The sequence below is a fragment of the Etheostoma cragini genome, unplaced genomic scaffold, assembly GCF_013103735.1.
Source record: "Etheostoma cragini isolate CJK2018 unplaced genomic scaffold, CSU_Ecrag_1.0 ScbMSFa_4662, whole genome shotgun sequence".
NCBI lineage: Eukaryota > Metazoa > Chordata > Actinopteri > Perciformes > Percidae > Etheostoma > Etheostoma cragini.
In genome coordinates this window covers 64,774-83,566 of record NW_023269055.1, presented here as the reverse complement: position 1 = coordinate 83,566, position 18,793 = coordinate 64,774, and the positions used below count along the sequence as shown (strand labels likewise).

Below are 18,793 nucleotides of genomic sequence, written 5' to 3'. Positions count from 1 at the left end.
TGTGGGGCCTCCTGCAGGACCTTTGTCTAAGCTGTCAAGTTTCTATCAACATAAAATGGAGCAGATGATGGAACAATTTGGAGGCATAACAGAGAACTAGCTTTACAAAGCTGCCGTGACCCGTATTCGAACCGGCAGAGTACTAACCACTATACGATCACAGCCCCTCCCATGTACCCCGGACTGCAGACCCGCAGACACATTGAGGGGCGGAGTTAAACGTTGATGGGCGGGGTCAAACGTTTAACTCCGCCCAGTCTCCAACTGTCCACTACCCAACTCATTTAATACAATGTGGGACTAGCAACCTTAATGGATGTGGCAAAATGCAGCGATTTAAACATAATGAACTTAATCTTTGGTTTTACTAATTATGAAATACAATATTGACACATTTCACAAAACATTAAATACTTCATAAGGCATTAAATTATAAAAAAGTAGAATATTTGAATGTGTATTTATCATAATCAATTGCAACCTGATACTTTCTTAATGTTATCAAAATCAAACTATCATGAGACTATAATATATATCATATATATTATATAATGTGTATAATATGTGTATGTTTATATATATACTATAAATATATATATGTATATAATAACACCAATAATTATGAAAATAAGAGTAATAACATATATACAACCATAATAACAACAACAATAATTAGATATATTAGAAAATAATAATTAGAAAATTTCCTTGCTACTGCAGCAAAAAAAGCAAAACAAACAAACAAGTAAACACACAGGAAAAACAGGCAAACAACAGAAAGTAAAGTGGCGTCAAATGAAGGTATTGTAAAGTGCGGTTGCCATAGTACAATAATCAATATTGCATTAAACAGAATATGTAATTGACTTACTAAAGCAAAAGTAGGTAGACATAATATAAATTATATTTACCTGTGACCATAAATAATATTGAAAAAGTGAGTACTTGTAATGGAAAAAATATAATGTGAGTCAATGACATCCATGCATTATACAACACGTGTAATATAATTATCATTGAGACAGTTGATGTTAAAATATAATGTGAAGCCTTGATAATTTTAAAGACACTTACATCATCAGAAGGTTTTCCAGGAGAACTTTGCACCCCCATCTCCGTATTTGTTCCCCAAAACATGGTTTAGTTCTGCTCATAAGATGAGGCAGAATATTTCACAATTCTGTTTAATTGTTTTAAGTTTTCAACCACACTGCCAACAGTTTGAATCAACGATAACGTCTGCCGTGTACAAGACTGAAGTTATTTCCTACCGAGACAAGCTGTTACTTTAGTGTAATAATGCATGTTATAAACATGTTCAAAAAAGGAAATGAATCACATTAACAAGCCCTTGGCCATAACAGGAGAAAACCACGAGGGAAAAAAAATGTCAACAGTAACAGCTGATATAGAAACACGCCTGCAGCTCTGTAGCGTTATGAATCGACTATTTTAACAGTTTTGTATTTTTAACAGATTGCCTTCACACACCTTTACTGTTCCTCTGGCGGTCCTACGCAATGAAACTCGCTAAAACAGAAGACCACTGGTTGAGTTGCGGGCTCATTCACTGAGGACAGATCTACAATCTACAGGCTATCATCCACAAGTCAGTGCCACTAGCACCTGCACTGGTCGCGCTAGCTTGCTAGTCCTGGGGTGGCAGAGACAAAGATGTGCTAGGTGTTGTAGATCTGAGCTCTCCTTCATCTCCTGGTTGCAGATGAGTCAGAGACCGTCCATGCACACGACTGTAACATTGTCCTTCAATGGAAATAATTTTCACACTTTTAGATTACTTGGAGCTAGCATAGACAGTTAAAAACCTCTTCAGAGACACTTGAAAATACATGATTTTCTCGCCTAAAATTTTACCCTTAAAAAAGTGCTGCAGTTTCCACATGCTTTGGCCCTCTGGGATGACCCTGAGTTCATTGGGAAGTTAACACTCTCAACTTGTTGTTTCTAGTGGCAGTGTGACACTAGGCCTTACTGACACAGAGCTACAGAGGTTAGAACACAGAATTTCTATTTCCGTCCAAGTAAACAACTTGAAACTTAAATTCACAGTTTATCTTTGGCACCCAACTTTGGCGCAATGGATAACGCGACTGACTGCAAATCAGAAGATTCTAGGTTCGACTCCTGGCTAACTCGTATTGTCTAGCGACTAAATCCCTTGTTTGTCATTTCCAACTGTACCCCCCAGAACAAACTCTGCAAAGAAAATGTACATCTATAAAGAGCCAAATGCGGAGCAATTATCATTTCAACATGAGTGTAAATTCATCTAAGCCTCTAAGTGTCAGTCAACTACAGCAGTAATCCAGCTCCTGCTCTTTTTTTTGGTTTTTGCTTGCCAATCATCTTTCCTTGAAAAAAAAAAATGTCCCTGAAGGACAGAATCAGCAGTGCTAGATAAACCATTCATGAAATTTTGGTTAGTCAACAATCAGGGAAAGTGGGAAAATATCAGTATAGTTGTTATTCAGAGTTCCAACTATGCTTTCACAACAACAAGGCCCTACCATTACCAAGGGGCCGTGGTCGTATAGTGGTTAGTACTCTGCGTTGTGGCTGCAGCAACCCCGGTTCGAATCCGGGTCACGGCAGCTTTGTAAAGCTGGTTCTCTGTTATGCCTCCAAATTGTTCCATTCTCTGCTTCATTTTACATTGATAGAAACTGGACAGCTTAGGATAAAGGTCCTGCAGGAGGCCCCACATTTTGGACTACAACAAAATGATTGCATAGAATGGTGTGAGAAGCCAGGTACTCCCAATGCTCTCTGAACGCAGGGCTAGTGGGGCAATGGGTAATGCGTCTGACTGCAATTCACAAGATGTTAGGGTTGACTCCTGGATAGTTTTTTCTGTTCTTTAACTATTAAATTACTCGATCCTCATTTCCAAGTTTACCCCTGTACAAATTGTCTATCACAATAAATGTAAACATATGAGGAGCCACATGATGCGTAAATATCTTTTCAACATGTGCTAAAAAAATGTGCTCTAAATCCTTCAATTTAACTCAAGCACAGCTCTCATCAAGCTTTCTCTCTTGTTTCTTTAGAATCAGCAGTACTAGATAAACTATCCCTGGAATTTTCAGTTGTTACCTGCCTGTTACGCAGAGTTAGTGCCTGTTACTCTGCGTTGCGGTGGCTGCAGCAACCTCGGTAGGAATCTGGGTCACGACACCTGTGAGAAGCTACTTTTCTGTTGTTTTGAATTACTACATGTTCTGCTTTAATTTACATTGATAAAAACTGGACAGCTTAGCCTAAAAGTCCTGCAAGAGTCCCCAAATTTTGGACAGTGACAAACATTTAACTGGCCTTCTATACCCTTGACAACAAAGATCACAACTGCTTGCATACAATGGTGTCAGAACGTAGATATTGCTAATACTAAAAGTAGGACTAGTGGCGCAATGGATAAAGCGTCTGACTACAGATCAGAAGATTCTAGGTTTGACTACTGGCTAGCTTGTAGTGCTCTTTGGGGACTAAATCCCTTGTTTGTCATGTCCAACTCTACCCCCCAGTACAATCTCTTTGCCTGCTCCTGTAAGGCTCTTGCCTTGCCTTGACTTACTGCGTGGCTGGGTTAAAAAAATAAAATAAATGAAAGGAAAAAAATAAATAAATTTATTTACAAATACATATACTGTGTATATAAGACCCTTTCACGTTTGGTATTGCGTCGGTCGGTAACATTATAGGACATAGAAAGATAACCATGTGGTTTGTTTAAGTGGTGTTGCCGTAGCTAGCTGTATCGTGGATTGACAATGCAAGGTAGGGGCTGCTAGCGACTGAATAATGGCAGAGTCAGGAGGGAAAAGTAAAGCTAAGCGCAAATATGAAGAGGAGCACAGGACAAACCTGGAGAGACATTTCACCTCACTCCATGCTAACATTGCCCGGGGTTTTCCCAAAGGCAGTCAACTCCGCAAGCACAAGGTAAACACGTTGAAACGGCAGTCAGAGAAGCAGACTCAACTTTTTCGAAAATTTGCAAAGCACTCCGAAACTGTCACCTTAGCATCATATCAGGTAGCATGGAACATTCCTCGTACTAAAAAGCCATACAGTGAAGGGGACTTTGTGAAGACATGTCTCAAAGATGTCATCGCTATCCTCGCGCCTGAAAATGACAATTTAAAGAGGTCTGTGTCAGACCTGCAGCTGTTACGGCACACAGATGAACAAAGAATATCGGATATTAACAAGTCTGTTGAAACACAGTTACACACGGACCTTGAGAAATGCGTGTATTTCATCATTGCTTCTGATGAGAGTTGTGACATTCAAGATAAGCCTCAGTTGGCAATATTTGTACGGTCTGTGTCAGAAGACTGCACAATTAAGGAAGAGCTGCTTGACATTGTGCCGTTAAAAGACAGGACCCGTGGCATCGACCTGAAAGAGACACTCATGACTTTAGCTGAGAAGGTAAATTTGCAGTTGTCAAAACTGACAGCAGATATATCAATAGATGGTACATCAGTATTTCCAAAAATGCCTTAATCACTTTATTACTAAGTAGAATGTTTAGGATAACAATTAACATTTAAATTAAGTTTCACTCCTGCTCCCAGACTGGATCGTCTTTTAGCAGAAAAATGATGACAGGCTATCTATCTGCAAAAGGTGTTAAAGCATCTGAGGGCAGAGTGGGCAAAGTGTTGAGACAAAATAATTAGCCAGCTGGGTCGGAATGTGACTTTACAACCATAAGCCATTCATAATTTCTTCAGCCACCAGCATTTTTTCCTGTGAGGTTATAGCTGTATCAATATATTAAAAAAATCAAATGTAAAATAGGACAAATCCAACTCTTCAATATTCATTAAGGAGCTCTTTATTTACCCGTTGCCATGGTGAATTGTCGTATATAACACGCTTCCATCCGGTTTAACGAGTTGATTAAACTAATTCTTTCAGCTGTTCTGGAATCAAACATAACTTTCCCATCTCAGGTTTAGTCAACTCAGAGCTCAGGGATGAGCTCAGTGGCTGGTAAACCCGTTTGCTGAAAGAGGGTCTCAGATGTTTCGACCCCACTATAACTTAGGTGTAGGAGAATCTAATCATACAAATCAAGGATTATTGAGATAATGTTGTTTTTATATTTTAGGATGCCCAAAATCTGAACCCAATAGGTACCTCTGTCCCTGTTCTGTTTGTAAAGACACAACATGAGGTCAGATTGATAGTCAAACTGGAAATGTCCCCGTATTTCTCCATTTTCAGGGATTCTGTTCCCAGTTTTGATCTCAGATGTCTGGTGACTTTATACCATATCAGAATATTCTATTACTGTTAAGCCCACTATGAATATTAAAATACGCCTAACCATGTATCCTGTATCATAGCTACATTTGCAGCAAAATAACGAGTAAAAATCAGTTCTGTATTCAGTGAGGTAATATGATATAAAGTCACCAGACCGCCGAGATCAAAACTAGGAAAATAATCCCCGAAAATGGAGAAACATGGGGACATTTCCAGTTTGACTATCAATCTGATTGAAAAACCTAATGTTGTGTCTTTAAAAACGGAACAGGGACAGAGGTAGCTTTTTATGTGATGTAGGCTATGATTGGTATTTTACAAATATCACACTATAAATATGGTAGAGAAGCAGAAACAGATAGTGGCAATAAAGTCAGATATTTTAATAATTGGAAGAAACAATATGATTATATTATTAGAGTCTACTTGAAGCTTTTTACATTTGTCTCTCTCTCACTTACACACACACACACACACATACCCCCCCCCCCCCCCCCCCCCCCCCCCCCCCCCCCCCCCCACACACACACACACACACTGTACTACCCCATTATTCTGCATCCATCTCCTCCCAGCCCTTGACATTTAGCAGCCCCACTCCCAACACCCACACACACACACTAGGGCTGCACAATATTGACAAAATGTGATATTGCAATATTGATTATGAATACTGCAATATTGATATGTTTTCTGATATTTTTAAAAATATGTAAAATTACAAAAAAGATTCATAACAAATTAAACAAGTTTTCTTACAACCAAAGGTTTATTTCTACTGACAGTCTGCCGTTGCGCCACAAGGTCTACTTACTAATGCACTTACACATCAACTTTCTTTTTTATTAATGCATATACACATCAACTTTCTTTTTAAATAATGCATATACACACCAACTTTCTTTTTAAATAATGCATATATACATCAACTTTCTTTTTAAATAATGCATATACACATCAACTTTATTTTTTATTAATGCATTCACACATCAACTTTCTTTTTAAATAATGCATATACACATATACTTTCTTTTTTATTAATGCATATACACATCAACTTTCTTTTTGATTCATGCATATACACATCAACTTTCTTTTTGATTCATGCAAATAAACATCAACTTTCTTTTAAGCTGCAGTACTGGAATGTTAAGTTGCAGTTCTAGAACAATTGGTTGAAGTTTTAGAATTTGAACCTGCATTATCACCAGACTTTAGTTCAATCTGAGGAACAGGATTTAAGGCCATGATTGTAGAATGCAGGGACATTTTAGTCTGGTAAATTGCAGGGATTTTTACACTGGGATGGAACTGCTAATCTTGCGATTGACAGCCGATCCACCCCAATACAGCCACCTGATAATGTGCAGAACTCATGGATTCCCGCTCTCTAAAAAACACCGCCCAACGTGGGGCTCGAACCCACGACCCTGAGATTAAGAGTCTCATGCTCTACTGACTGAACTAGCCAGGTACATCACAAGTTTTGAGTTGCGGTCCAAAAATTGACTGAAATGTTATAGTTCTAGAATGTTACTTGGCAGTTCTAGAATGTTAGGTTGAAGTTCAAGAATGTTAAGCTGCCATTCTACAATGTTAGCTTTAATTTCTAGAATGTTAAGCTGCAGTTCTAGAATGTTATGTTGAAGTTCTAGAATGTTAAGATGCAGGTCTAGAAAGTTAAGCTTTCATTATAGAAATTTGAGTTGCAATTCAAGAAGAATAGGTTGAAGTTTTAGAATTTTTATATGTTGCGTGCCCAAAGGTTGCTCATAGTCCTAAAAGGTTACATTGTAGTTCTAGAATGGTAAGCTGCAGTTCTAGAATGTTAGGTTTAAGTTCAAGAATGTTAAGCTGCAGTACTGGAATGTTAAGTTGCAGTTGTAGAACAATAGGTTGTAGTTTTAGAATTTTAAGAGTCATGGTCCTAAAATGTTACCCGTGCACTTGTTGCACGTGGCTCGGCACAGCTGGGGGAGCAGCTGCAGCATGGCCCGTCGTTTGACTCTGGAGTTGAAGCTGCATCGGATTCTTGTGAGCGGCAGTGCCGCTCGCAATGTCTCCGCTGAAGCCAAGGTACAAAAAGGAGAAAACCCACAAGAGGCCCGCGACGAACACGACGACGACAACCACCACCACCACCACCGTGACTGTGATGGCGGCGGGTGTGCGTCACAAGAGGACCAACACATACACGCCCACAGCAGAGAAAAAGACTACTGCTGCTACAACAACAACAACAAAGATGATGACCAAGGCCAAGTGGACGTTGAAGTTCAAGACGAAGAAGGAGAATGATTGACGCGGCAAATCGAAGACATGGTTGTAGCCGCCCCGAACCTCGAGGGTCAAAGGAGATGTGCCACAGCCGGCAAGTGGAAAGCGATGGACGTCACGGACCTGCAAGCCTACGTCGGGCTGCCGCTCCTCGTGGGCGTGTACCGGTCCCGCAACGAGGCCTTGGAGAGCCTGCGGCCCGAGGAGAGCGGCAGGGCCGTTTTCCGCGCCACGATGCCAATCAAGCAGTTCCACGCGTACTCTAGATTGTTGCAATTCGACGACAGCGACTTGAGAGCTGCCCACCGAGCCTTAGACAAACTGGCGTCCGTACGAGAGGTGTGGGACGAGTGGACGCGGCAGCTGCCCTGCCTCTAGGGATGAGCCGAATACTCGGCTGAAACGAGTATCCGGTACGAGCACTTTGGCCGAGTACAAGTATTATACAAGTAATGCGAGTCAAAATATGTACTCGGATTGAATAAGTCTCCAGTGACTGTAACTTCGTTCTGTGATAGGCTAGTCCCAGCGTCCCTCCCCTACACTATTCTGTGATAGGCTAGTCCCAGCGTCCCTCCCCTACACTATTCTGTGATAGGCTAGTCCCAGCGCCCCTCCCTACACACACGGATTCCTCCTGTTGTTGTGTCCCACCGGCTGTTCTCACACACGCTCAGGACACGGAGAAGTGAACAGCTCCCTCCCTCAGGTCCGCGGAGCTTTTCTGTTAACATTTAGGGTTTCTTCAGCTTCAGGGTTGTTTTATAGTTCGGTTCAAACTAGTATTTAGTAACCAGGAGACTTCTGGTAACAGTGGGGATTGTTCACACATAGTGCTTGGTAGAATGCGACTCGGGTTTCATCTCTGCCGTCTAGTTTTTTGTTTTGTTTTTTGTTTTAACTGCCTGCTGGCTCTAACCTGTTTTTTTGAGTGTCTGAAACTTTCTTGTTGTGTTTTATAAAAAAAAAAAAGGCAGTTGCGGTATAAATAAATAATATTACAAATTAAGATACACACACAAACACATTCAAACCCCCCGCCCCCCTTTCTCTCTTTCTTTCTCTCTCCCTCTCTCTCTCTCTCTGTATCTCTTACTCACTCACAGACACACATAATCACACATACCATAAAGTTAAAAAAAGAAAGTTATGTTATTGAGTATGAAAACTCTTGTTCATTACAATTTACTTAATAATTGCAACCACATTGTTGTATTTATTGTTGCAAAACTTGTATACTGTAGGCCTGTATAGTTTGTTTGTTACCATGACAACACCACTGGTCTGAAGCTCAATGCTGATGCTGTCACGGAAATAGTTTTCTAATCAGCAATAAATATAAAAATTTATGATCAACCCATATCAATTGCATTCTTAAAGTAACATACAGGTTAAAGCCCCGCTTTGTTGTTGTTTTCGTTTAGTTTTTTGTACCATTGCCGTACAATTGTCTTTCTTTGTGTGTGTGTGTGCGTGTGTGTGTGTGTTGGTATATTTTGGTTTAAACACCTGACATTTCACCTGGGCTCCGCGGACCTAAGGGGATTACAGGGACTATGCAAAAGTCCTCGTAAATCAAAGAGCGGAATTGCGTTTGTTAGTGTCTAAACAACTCAAATTCTCTTTTTTTCTTTCAAAGTCCTAATTTACTGTTAGACCTGATTTTGAGTGTATCCCAGTGTATCGGAAGTGCGCCGCCACTGCTGAGTTCTATATTGCCGTTTCATACACATTTCATACAGACGCAGTGCACTTGGGCGGGCTGGCTTATGATTGGCGGGTTTTCCCGCGTGGGCGGTACCAACCGGAAGTCAACCTGGAGCTCTGCCCAGACATGTCGAGGCTGCAGTGAGACGTCGGTGTTTTAAAACTTAAATGGAAACATTTGGAAAGTGGCAACTAGAAATTTTAACAAACTTATTAAGCCTTGACTAAAGAGGTGGAGGACAGCAGGTAGACATGCGGACAGCAGGTAGACATGTGGACAGCAGGTAGACATGAGGACTGCAGCAACATTGTCAGTAGGTCAAATTTGGTCATTTTAAAAATAAAAGCTAGGTAGCTCGGTGGCTGCAGCGCGTGGCCGTATGCGGGTCGTTAAGCCTCGTTTAGCATCTACGTGACTGGGATCCTGCAAAAAGGCCAGGAGAGGACCACTAAAAAGCAGCTAGTTTAGGGTGACCAGGCGTCCCTGCGTTTGCTGACCTGTCCCCAGCTGGATCCCCGGCTGGATCCCCGGTGTTCACTGAAACTGACAGACCCGGAATTGGAATAAAATAAAGAATAAATCAAACGGAGCAGGCAGTCGCAAAGACAGCAAGAGCTGCTCTGATCTCAGAGATTTTTTAGAAAGCCGTATTTTTCTATTCTAAAATCACTGCGTCTGGTGGGTATAGCAGACGCAATTTCGCGGATTTCATGTTTTAAAAATGATCCTAATCTTTAACAGAAAGGTCGACCTCCTTTAGAAATGCTTACCGTGATGTTGTCAGACACATTAGAAATAATGATGATGTCCTCTTTGGTTGTCCTGGTCTGTACTAAGTTGATTAACTGGCCTTCTATACACTCTATACACAGTACTCATACCCGCTGTAACACCCATAAAAACTGGAGCATACAAAAAATATACTATACTACAGTACATAAATACCAATGGTAAAACATGTACATTTAAAGTGCTTTTTGTGATGTGTGATTGGCTGAGATACAAAAGAGAGAGCATACCGCTTAGTTTGTGTCACAGGAGGTCTTAGTCTACCATTACGTTCTATAACCCTACCAGTCAGATTACCACAGGAGGTAATATCTTTTGCAGCTATTTTAAAGACCCTACTATAATACCTGCTGGAGATGCCAGGTCCTCATACATGTAAAGCATGCGCTCTACCATTGAGATAAGTCCCCTCAAGATTTTCAGATGTTTTTTATACTTTTTTTCTGATAGAATTATCTTTATTAATCCTTTTGGGATGACTCCAGGAAAGAAAATGAAATATCACTGAATAAAAGAAACCACAAGAAACCTGTTTAAAATTTGTAATGTTAATGTTTTGTATGGCTTTAAAACCTGTAAATGCAACTGGCTGGAAATCAAACCTGGGCAAAATGATTGCACTGCTATGGTATAAATCATAGTTGAAAAGTAACACACTTGTTGCCTTTCTGCTGGACAACACAACGTTTACTGCAAATTTTGTAACAAAATAAACGCTAAGAGATACATTGGTGGAGACTGGTGGCTTCCAGAACTTATGAGATAACACAATATTGTTCGTGAAGGCACATCTGCGAGTTTGTGTACTGTGATGTGTCATTGGTGTGTTACCACTCTTAAAGAATGCCTTAAAGGAGTTGAACCTGCGCAGGGAGACCTCAATGGATTTCTAGTCCATCGCCATGCCTACTCGGCCACAACAACCTGAAAAGCAGAGCTATACCTGTTTTCACAAACGTACATAAACTTTTCAATTGGTTACTGGGAGTTCCCAGACACTGGCAAAGGGATAATCAATAAGCCCCTAAAGGTTTCATGTTTTTTTACTTTTTTGTGAGATCACTGAATAAGAGAAGAGAAGAAACCTGGGTGGAATATGTAATGTTAATGTTGTATATGGCTTCAAAACCTGGTGGTGGCTGGAAATCATGGCAAAATGCATGCACTGCTATTGTATAAATCATAGATAAACAGTAACATCACTCAAAGAAAGCTACTTTGATGGCTGGCTGGTTTAGTCAAACCCCGGTCAACTGCTTGGAAGGCAGATACACTCACTACTATACCACCATCACTGGGCAATGCACTGTTCACTGCAAATCATGCAACACATCTGGTCATTGAGACTGACTTTTGCATTAATTACAAGGAGCGCAAGGAGGTTACTACACCCCATATTGTGCTATTCAAACTTGCTCAAATCCTTCTCAATTGCTGAGTAAAGCAGACGCTTGAGAAGTTAAACATCCATTTCATTGCCTTTTAACACTTGCTGCATTGTTTCATTTTCAGAATAAGAGCTTTTGCAGGTCTTTCACTGGACAGTACCAACTGTTGGAGATGCTGGAGATTGAACCCGGGGCCTCATACATGCAAAGCATGCGCTCTACCACTGAGCTACATCCCCTGAATCTTTTCAGATTTCCGTTGAAATTTGTCACTAGTCTTTTTCTCTGCTGTGGTTGTGTATGTGTTAGTCCTCTTGTGACGCACACCTGCCGCCTTCACAGTCACGGTGGTGGTTGTGGTTGTCGTGTTTGTCACGGGCCTCTTGTGGGTTTTCTCCTTTTTGTATCTTGGCTTCAGCGGAGACATTGCGAGCGGCACCAACTCGACGGGAAAAAAAATTACGACAACAATAAGACAAATGTGTCTAAAGTGTATATTGTGTGTGTGTGTGTGTTTGTGTGTGTGTGTGTGTGTGTGTGTGTGTGTGGTAACAATAATTAGTAGACTGATGTCAAGCCTTTAGTTTTCTCTAAAGGCTAGAGAAACTGCCGCTCACAAGAATCCGATGCAGCTTCAACTCCAGAGTCAAACGACGGGCCATGCTGCAGCTGCTCCCCCAGCTGTGCCGAGCCACGTGCAACAAGTGCACGGGTAACATTTTAGGACCATGACTCTTACAATTCTAAAACTACAACCTATTGTTCTAGAACTGCAATTTACCATTCCAGAACTGCAGCTTAACATTCTAGAACTACAATTTAACATTTTAGAACTGCAATTAACATTTTAGGACCGCAACTCTTAAAATTCTACAACTTCAACCTATTGTTCCAGAACTGCAACTTAACAGTCCAGAACTGCAGGTTAAAATTCTTAAACTTTGACCTTACATTCTAGATTGACAGCTTAACATTCTAGAAATTAAACCTAACATTCTAGAACTACAACACAACATTGTAGAACTGTAAGTAACATTTTAGGACCATTACTCTTAAAATTCTGAAACTACAACCTATTGTTCTAGAACTGCAACTTAACATTCCAGAACTGCAGCTTAACATTCCAGAACTGCAGCTTAACATTCTTGAACTTAAACCTAACATTCTAGACCTGAATATTAACATTCTTGAACTTAAACCTAACATTATAGAATTGCAGCATACCATTCTAGAACTACCATGTAACCTTTTGGGACTATGAGCAACCTTTTGGGAACGCAACTCCACTAATACAGAACGTTTAGAGAACGTTAGGGAACGTTAGTTTTTGGTTCTCTAAAGGTAAGTTCGAACCAAACCAAAAGCTAACGTTTAGGGAACGTTCCCTCCTGGTTATAACGTTAAGAGAACCAACCAACTGTAACGTTCCCCTGCGGTTGCGCTGTACCTTCACACAACGTTCCCCTTTGGTTGTTTTTGGTTTTTCTGAGTTAAAAGTAGCATGGTTTGCTGTCACTTGATTAAAAAAATTATTTGACTTAGAAACTGTAAGTAAGATAAATAGCATAGCATTTATTTGTATTTAATTTGTATGAATACAAATTAAATAAAAATAAATGCTTTTTTTAATAAATGCTTTTTTACTTTAAGCTAAATGGAATTCAATTTAACTTAAAACAGTACGTTTGTGTATGAGTCAACACCACACCGGTCGCCCAGAGCTGGAGCCTGCCACTTTAGCTTGGGTTGACGGTACAATGGCTTTGAATTTTTCCAATTAAATACAATTGCATGACAAGGAACTTGAGAGAAACTTTAACTTTTTGTTGTTCTTATCAGCAGAACATCATCACAAAAATAGGGCGGTGGCTCAGCCATGGAGACCGAAATGAGAGGTAAGAAGACTCACTTAAGTTGTTCACATATAAGTAGATAATGTATAACAACAAAACTAACCGCATTTGTTTTTTCATAGCCATGAGGACACAGAGCGGATGGAGACATTTAAGGAGAAGGTGGATGAGCTGCTCATGCTCTTCAGGATCTCTCTGCCACCCCCCTCTGCTCCAAGTCACAGCGTGCAATTTACCCAACAGCAGCTGGGCCAAATATCCAGTTAAAAAAATATGGCTGTGTACAGGTAACCTTTTGCTACTATACTATATGTAAATAAATAATTTTCTCTGTATGGAAATGTATTTCTTTTTTCACGCTACTGGATCACAAATGTTCTCTTAACACAGATTCCTACTCCAAAACTGTGGACCGGTGTCGGCGGCTGAGGGACACTTCCAGCATCGAGACAGAAGATGAAGCAAGCGTCCAAAAAAGGCAGCGCCGACGCCCAAGGAGGTTCATGAAAGATTCTTCAAGCGATGGTAAGACCTTAATTATAGACTACGTATTTTACATATTTCAAATTGCATATTTTGCATTCAGTACAAATGATATGGTCTCTTCATTACAGATGAATCTGTTGTACGACCAGATAAACTGTCCAGGACAGAGCGTGCTTCTGGAAGCCCTGTCTGTAAGTTAAAATGTATGCATGCATATAAGAAACCAGTCATATCTCTTAACATGGAACCACTGAAAAGTCAACATGGTGCATATCATGTGATTGTTCTGATGTTTGTCTCTTCCTGTCTTTTTTCAGCTCAGCAGATAACACTTCCTCCACCCCTGCATTTTTTTTATATATATATTTTGTCTAATTTTCTAATATTACAGAATAGGTTCATATTTTGTAATGGCATGTGCAGGCAACCTATCAACTTCATCTTATATAATAATCATATATAGTTTATTTTTATAGGTATCAACGCCATGCAGGAAACCAGCTGGTTGCCCAGAGCAGGATGAGTCTTTAGTGACCCTACCATGGACTGCCACTTCATCTTGGGACCCAGTTGAAGGTACAGTTGCTTTGAATTTTGCATTGGCAATGAAGTACAATTTAATGGCAAGGATCACTAGAGTAACATAACGTTTTTGTTGTTTTAAACAGAGGAACTCACACAGAGGGAGGTGGCTCAGACATGGAGATCAAAATGAGAGGTAAGACTCATGTTGCTCACGTGTGTGTGTGTATATATGTACATCTATGTATGTATGTATCATATATATATAGAGAGAGGAGGAACAATATGGAAATTAAGTGGCCATAGGCCTGCCCTAAGACAAACACTATATAATTACATAAATTCCAATATCTTAACTGAACTGACTTCTCTTACATAATAAGATTGTACAAGCTCTACACTATATGTATAACTTGTTACTCTATGTTTTACAGCAACTTTTCCTGTCAACCCTCGGGGGTTGTACTGGAGGTGATGCCATCCGCCGCATGCTGCGGCAAGTTGCAACAAATGATGTCCTGAGACAGTACAGCTTGCGGGGAAGAAAGACAAAGAAAACCTTCCAGGACCTGGCTGTACGCAGGGTAATAACAGGCAAGTGCTATTTTATTGTTCCCATTAGTATTGTGCTTAGCTTGGCTGACAAGAGGTTTTAATTTGACTTATAACTTTGCTTCATTTTGACTTCTACTCTAGCGGCCTGCCAGAAAAACTTACCTCCGCTGACTGCTGCAGAAGCGGAGGATTTGATTGGGCAAGTTCTGAAGTTTGCCCCACACAGATGGTAAATTGAAGTTCTTCTGCGTTAAGTTCATAATAAAGTTCATCAAAAAAATTATTTTGTTAATGTGTTCATTATTAGTATTACATGCCAGCTGAGAAGGACTGAGCTGTGAAACCATAGAGCCCCTTTTTAATTTTTTTATTGATATTTTATTATTTTTTTAGTGACTTATTATGCACACACTTTACAAACACATCTTTTATTTTACTTTTTTCAGTTGTTTGAATATTAAAGTTTTGAAATGCAATCAAGTTTGCCTGTTCATTCATTCCTACTAATATAACTTTTGTATGTGTGTACGTGTGTGTATACAGTACATACATACACAAAAATGGTACGGCTGTTAGTTTTTTTTTAAAGGTTAGGGGAATCTAATCTTTTCTTAACGTTCTGGGAACGTTCATTAATGGTTACAGCGAACGTTCCCCTAACGTTAAGAGGCCGTTCCGTAACGTTCGCTGAGGGTTGCAACGCTTAGGGAACGTTCCCCTAACGTTCTCTAAAGGTTGCAACGTTAAGGGAACGTTCCCCTAACGTTTGCTAAAGGTTGCAACGTTTTCGGAACGTCCGCCTTACGTTCTCTGAAGGTTGTAACTCTTAGAGAACGTTAGGGGAACGTTCCGAGAACGTTCGCTGTAACCAAAAACGAACGTTCCCAGAACGTTAAGAAAACCTTCCAATTAACCAACAGACAACTAAACTACAACCAAAACCTTCAGGGAACGTTCCAGCAACCAAAAACGAACGTTCCCAGAATGTTCTGGGAACCAAGAATTGTTAGCTGGGTTAGTGGGATGCACATCCAGGACACGAAGCCCCCGTTCCACCACATCCCAAAGATGCTCTATTGGGTTGAGATCTGGTGACTGTGAGGGCCATTTTAGTCCAGTGAACTCATTGTCATGTTCAAGAAACCAATTTGAAACGATTCAAGCTTGGTGACATGGTGCATTATCCTGCTGGAAGTAGCCATCAGAGGATGGGTACATGGTAGCCATAAAGGGATGGACATGGTCAGAAACAATAATCAGGTTGGCGGTGGCATTTAAACCATGCCCAATAGGCACTAAGGGGCCTAGAACACCCCCCACAACATTACACCACCACCAGCCTACACAGTGGTAGAAAGGAATGCTGGATCCATGTTCTCATTCTGTTTACGCACAATTCTGACTCTACCATCTGAATGTCTAAACAGAAAGACCAGTCTTCAACTGTCTAATTTTGTGAGCTCTTGCAAATTGTAGGCTCTTTTATCTATATGTAGTGGAGATGAGTGGTACCCGGTGGGGTCTTCTGCTGTTGTAGGCCATCCGCCTCAAGGTTGTGTGTGTTGTGGCTTCACAAATGCTTTGCTGCATACATCGGTTGTAACGAGTGGTTATTTCTGTCAAAGTTGCACTTCTATCAGCTTGAATCAGCCGGCCCATTCTCCTCTGACCTCTAGCATCAACAAGGCATTTACGCCCACAGGAATGCCACATACTGGATGTTTTTCCCTTTTCCACACCATTCTTTGTAAACCCTAGAAATGGTTGTTGGTGAAAATCCCAGTAACTGAGAAGATTATGAAATACTCAGACTGGCCTGTCTGGCATCAACAACCATGCCACACTCAAAATTGCTTAAATCACCTTTTCTTTCCCATTCTGACATTCAGTTTGGAGTTCAGGAGATTGTCTTGACCATGACCACACCCCTAAATGCATTGAAGGAACTGTCATGTGATTGGTTGATTAGATAATTGCATTAATGAGAAATTGAACAGGTGTTCCTAATAATCCTTTAGGTGAGTGTATACTGACTACATAGAAGCAGGGTAAATAAACCATTGCATATCACAGTATGTTTAATTATTATTCTAAATCAAGGCTCAGATGACAGAGGTCCATCTTCTTATGAACAAAGGTACTTTCAACTGTAAAAAACAGTCATATTTTCCATTGTATGGACCCGTTTGATTTCATGTATAGGGCGGCTAGACTTTATCCAATTAATAGTGATCATGATAAAGGGTCCAGAGGGAAATCCATCCTGAAAATGTTGTCGAATTTTTCTTTGATGTCTTTCCAGTATGTCTGTATCACGGAGCAGTCCCAGAATATGTCGGTGTGGGACGCCCGGGTAGCTCAGTTGGTGAAGAGGGCATTTGCTGCATGTCATTCCCTCTCTCTCTTCCCTTACATGTCTTCAGCTGTCCCATATAAACAACAGGAGTTGGTGGAGATTGAGGGATATGAACTGTCACTCATCAATAGGAAACAGTCAAAGTGTGGGGGGGTTGCATTATCTATTGACCAAAGATATCAATGTCAAATAGTTAATAAAAGGTCTTTTGTTTTAGATTATTGATGATTATTTACATGGAGTCGGGCTGTTTTGGTGATGGTGATGTCGGGGCTGTTTCATGTTAAACTAAAAGGATCTTACTCTCTAACTAAAAGGTCCATCTCTGTAGGGATCCATCCCATAATGTTGTCACACACTTAGAATAATAATCTGAGTCTTTCAGCACTTTTAGTGGACGGAAACGTTCTCTGATCAAGGAGTTTAATCACAGAAACGGCAGGAAGTATAAATCAGCCAAATCAAGTCACGAATAATCAGTCACAGAAAATATGAAATTACAGACAGAGATTATTAAATGAAATTCCACAAAGTAGGAAAACATTTTAAACTACAAAACAATAACTTGAGAGCGTACAATTAAAACCGATTAATCTGACGACTATGAAGAGAAGAATTGAAGAGGAGTGCCATGTCTGCGGCTATTCACCCTCCCCCGCCAATCTAGACGAACGCTGCGACTCCTCGCTCCCTAACTATAAGCTTTATCGAAGACGAGAGTTTTAAGTTTACTCCTAAATGTGATGACGTAATGATGAGGACTGTTTGGACCAATTTAGACAAATATTGAATTTGCACTTTTTAAACTCACAATGCTCAAAAGTTTTTGCCAACTTTTGGGAGTTTAGAAAAATATAAGGGTGACAAAAATGTATTCCTAAAATGAAAATTGCATTGACTTCCTGTCAGCCCCAAAAAATGTGTATGTTTCTAGAGATGAGAAGAAAGTTTTTACAAAATAAAACCAAAATAAAAAAAGTTTCAAACACGTCCACGTTTCCCAACCAAAACATCTTTATCGGTCTTAGTGTTTCACCTTTGGGCCTTCTCCTTCCCACTGGGGGTACATTGTGTTTAGGGTTGGGTACCAAAACCTGGTGCTAGTACGGCACCGGTGCCTTAACACCCGGAATTTATCGGACCGAATAGTAACGGGGGTTTTTGTGCTACTGAAACACCAGCGCTGCCTTTTTCCATATAGGGGTTGTTTTTGTCATGTAGCAGCAATTTACTGGAGAAATATGTTATTACATTTAGTTTTACATTTAATTTGGACCATATAGCAATAAACAAGCCGTTAAATGTTGCTGACTGTCTTTCTGGGCTCCTCTTCTTTTTCTTTTAATATATATATATATATATATATAAAAAAAATATAAAATATATATTTTTAAAAGGATGGGTTCAGGCACCAACTCTGGTGCCTAAATGGTCAAGGGTTCTGAGGACAGGCAGAAAACAGTCCAGCTGATCCACAATAACATACAGTGGTGTGAAAAAGTGTTTGCCCCCTTCCTCATTTCCTGTTCCTTTGCATGTTTGTCACACTTAAGTGGTTCGG

At 40.2% G+C, this 18,793-nt stretch overlaps 2 long non-coding RNA genes and 3 other non-coding genes across 5 annotated transcripts; 3 read left to right on the top strand and 2 right to left on the bottom strand.

Annotated features, from left to right (window-relative positions):
- Positions 1–2,540: 2,540 nt before the first annotated feature.
- On the top strand, positions 2,541–2,612 carry trnah-gug. Its single transcript has one exon. It is a non-coding gene; the product is annotated as a tRNA-His (tRNA).
- A 4,087-nt stretch (positions 2,613–6,699) lies between these two features.
- Positions 6,700–6,772, bottom strand: trnak-cuu. The gene has a single exon. It is a non-coding gene; the product is annotated as a tRNA-Lys (tRNA).
- A 4,855-nt stretch (positions 6,773–11,627) lies between these two features.
- On the bottom strand, positions 11,628–11,699 carry trnaa-ugc. Its single transcript has one exon. It is a non-coding gene; the product is annotated as a tRNA-Ala (tRNA).
- A 1,750-nt stretch (positions 11,700–13,449) lies between these two features.
- Positions 13,450–14,053, top strand: LOC117941228. The gene is made up of 3 exons (XR_004655879.1): positions 13,450–13,600; positions 13,704–13,838; positions 13,928–14,053. It is a non-coding gene; the product is annotated as an uncharacterized LOC117941228 (long non-coding RNA).
- A 125-nt stretch (positions 14,054–14,178) lies between these two features.
- LOC117941226 lies at positions 14,179–14,868 on the top strand. The gene is made up of 3 exons (XR_004655877.1): positions 14,179–14,375; positions 14,468–14,517; positions 14,756–14,868. It is a non-coding gene; the product is annotated as an uncharacterized LOC117941226 (long non-coding RNA).
- The last annotated feature ends 3,925 nt before the right edge of the window (positions 14,869–18,793 follow it).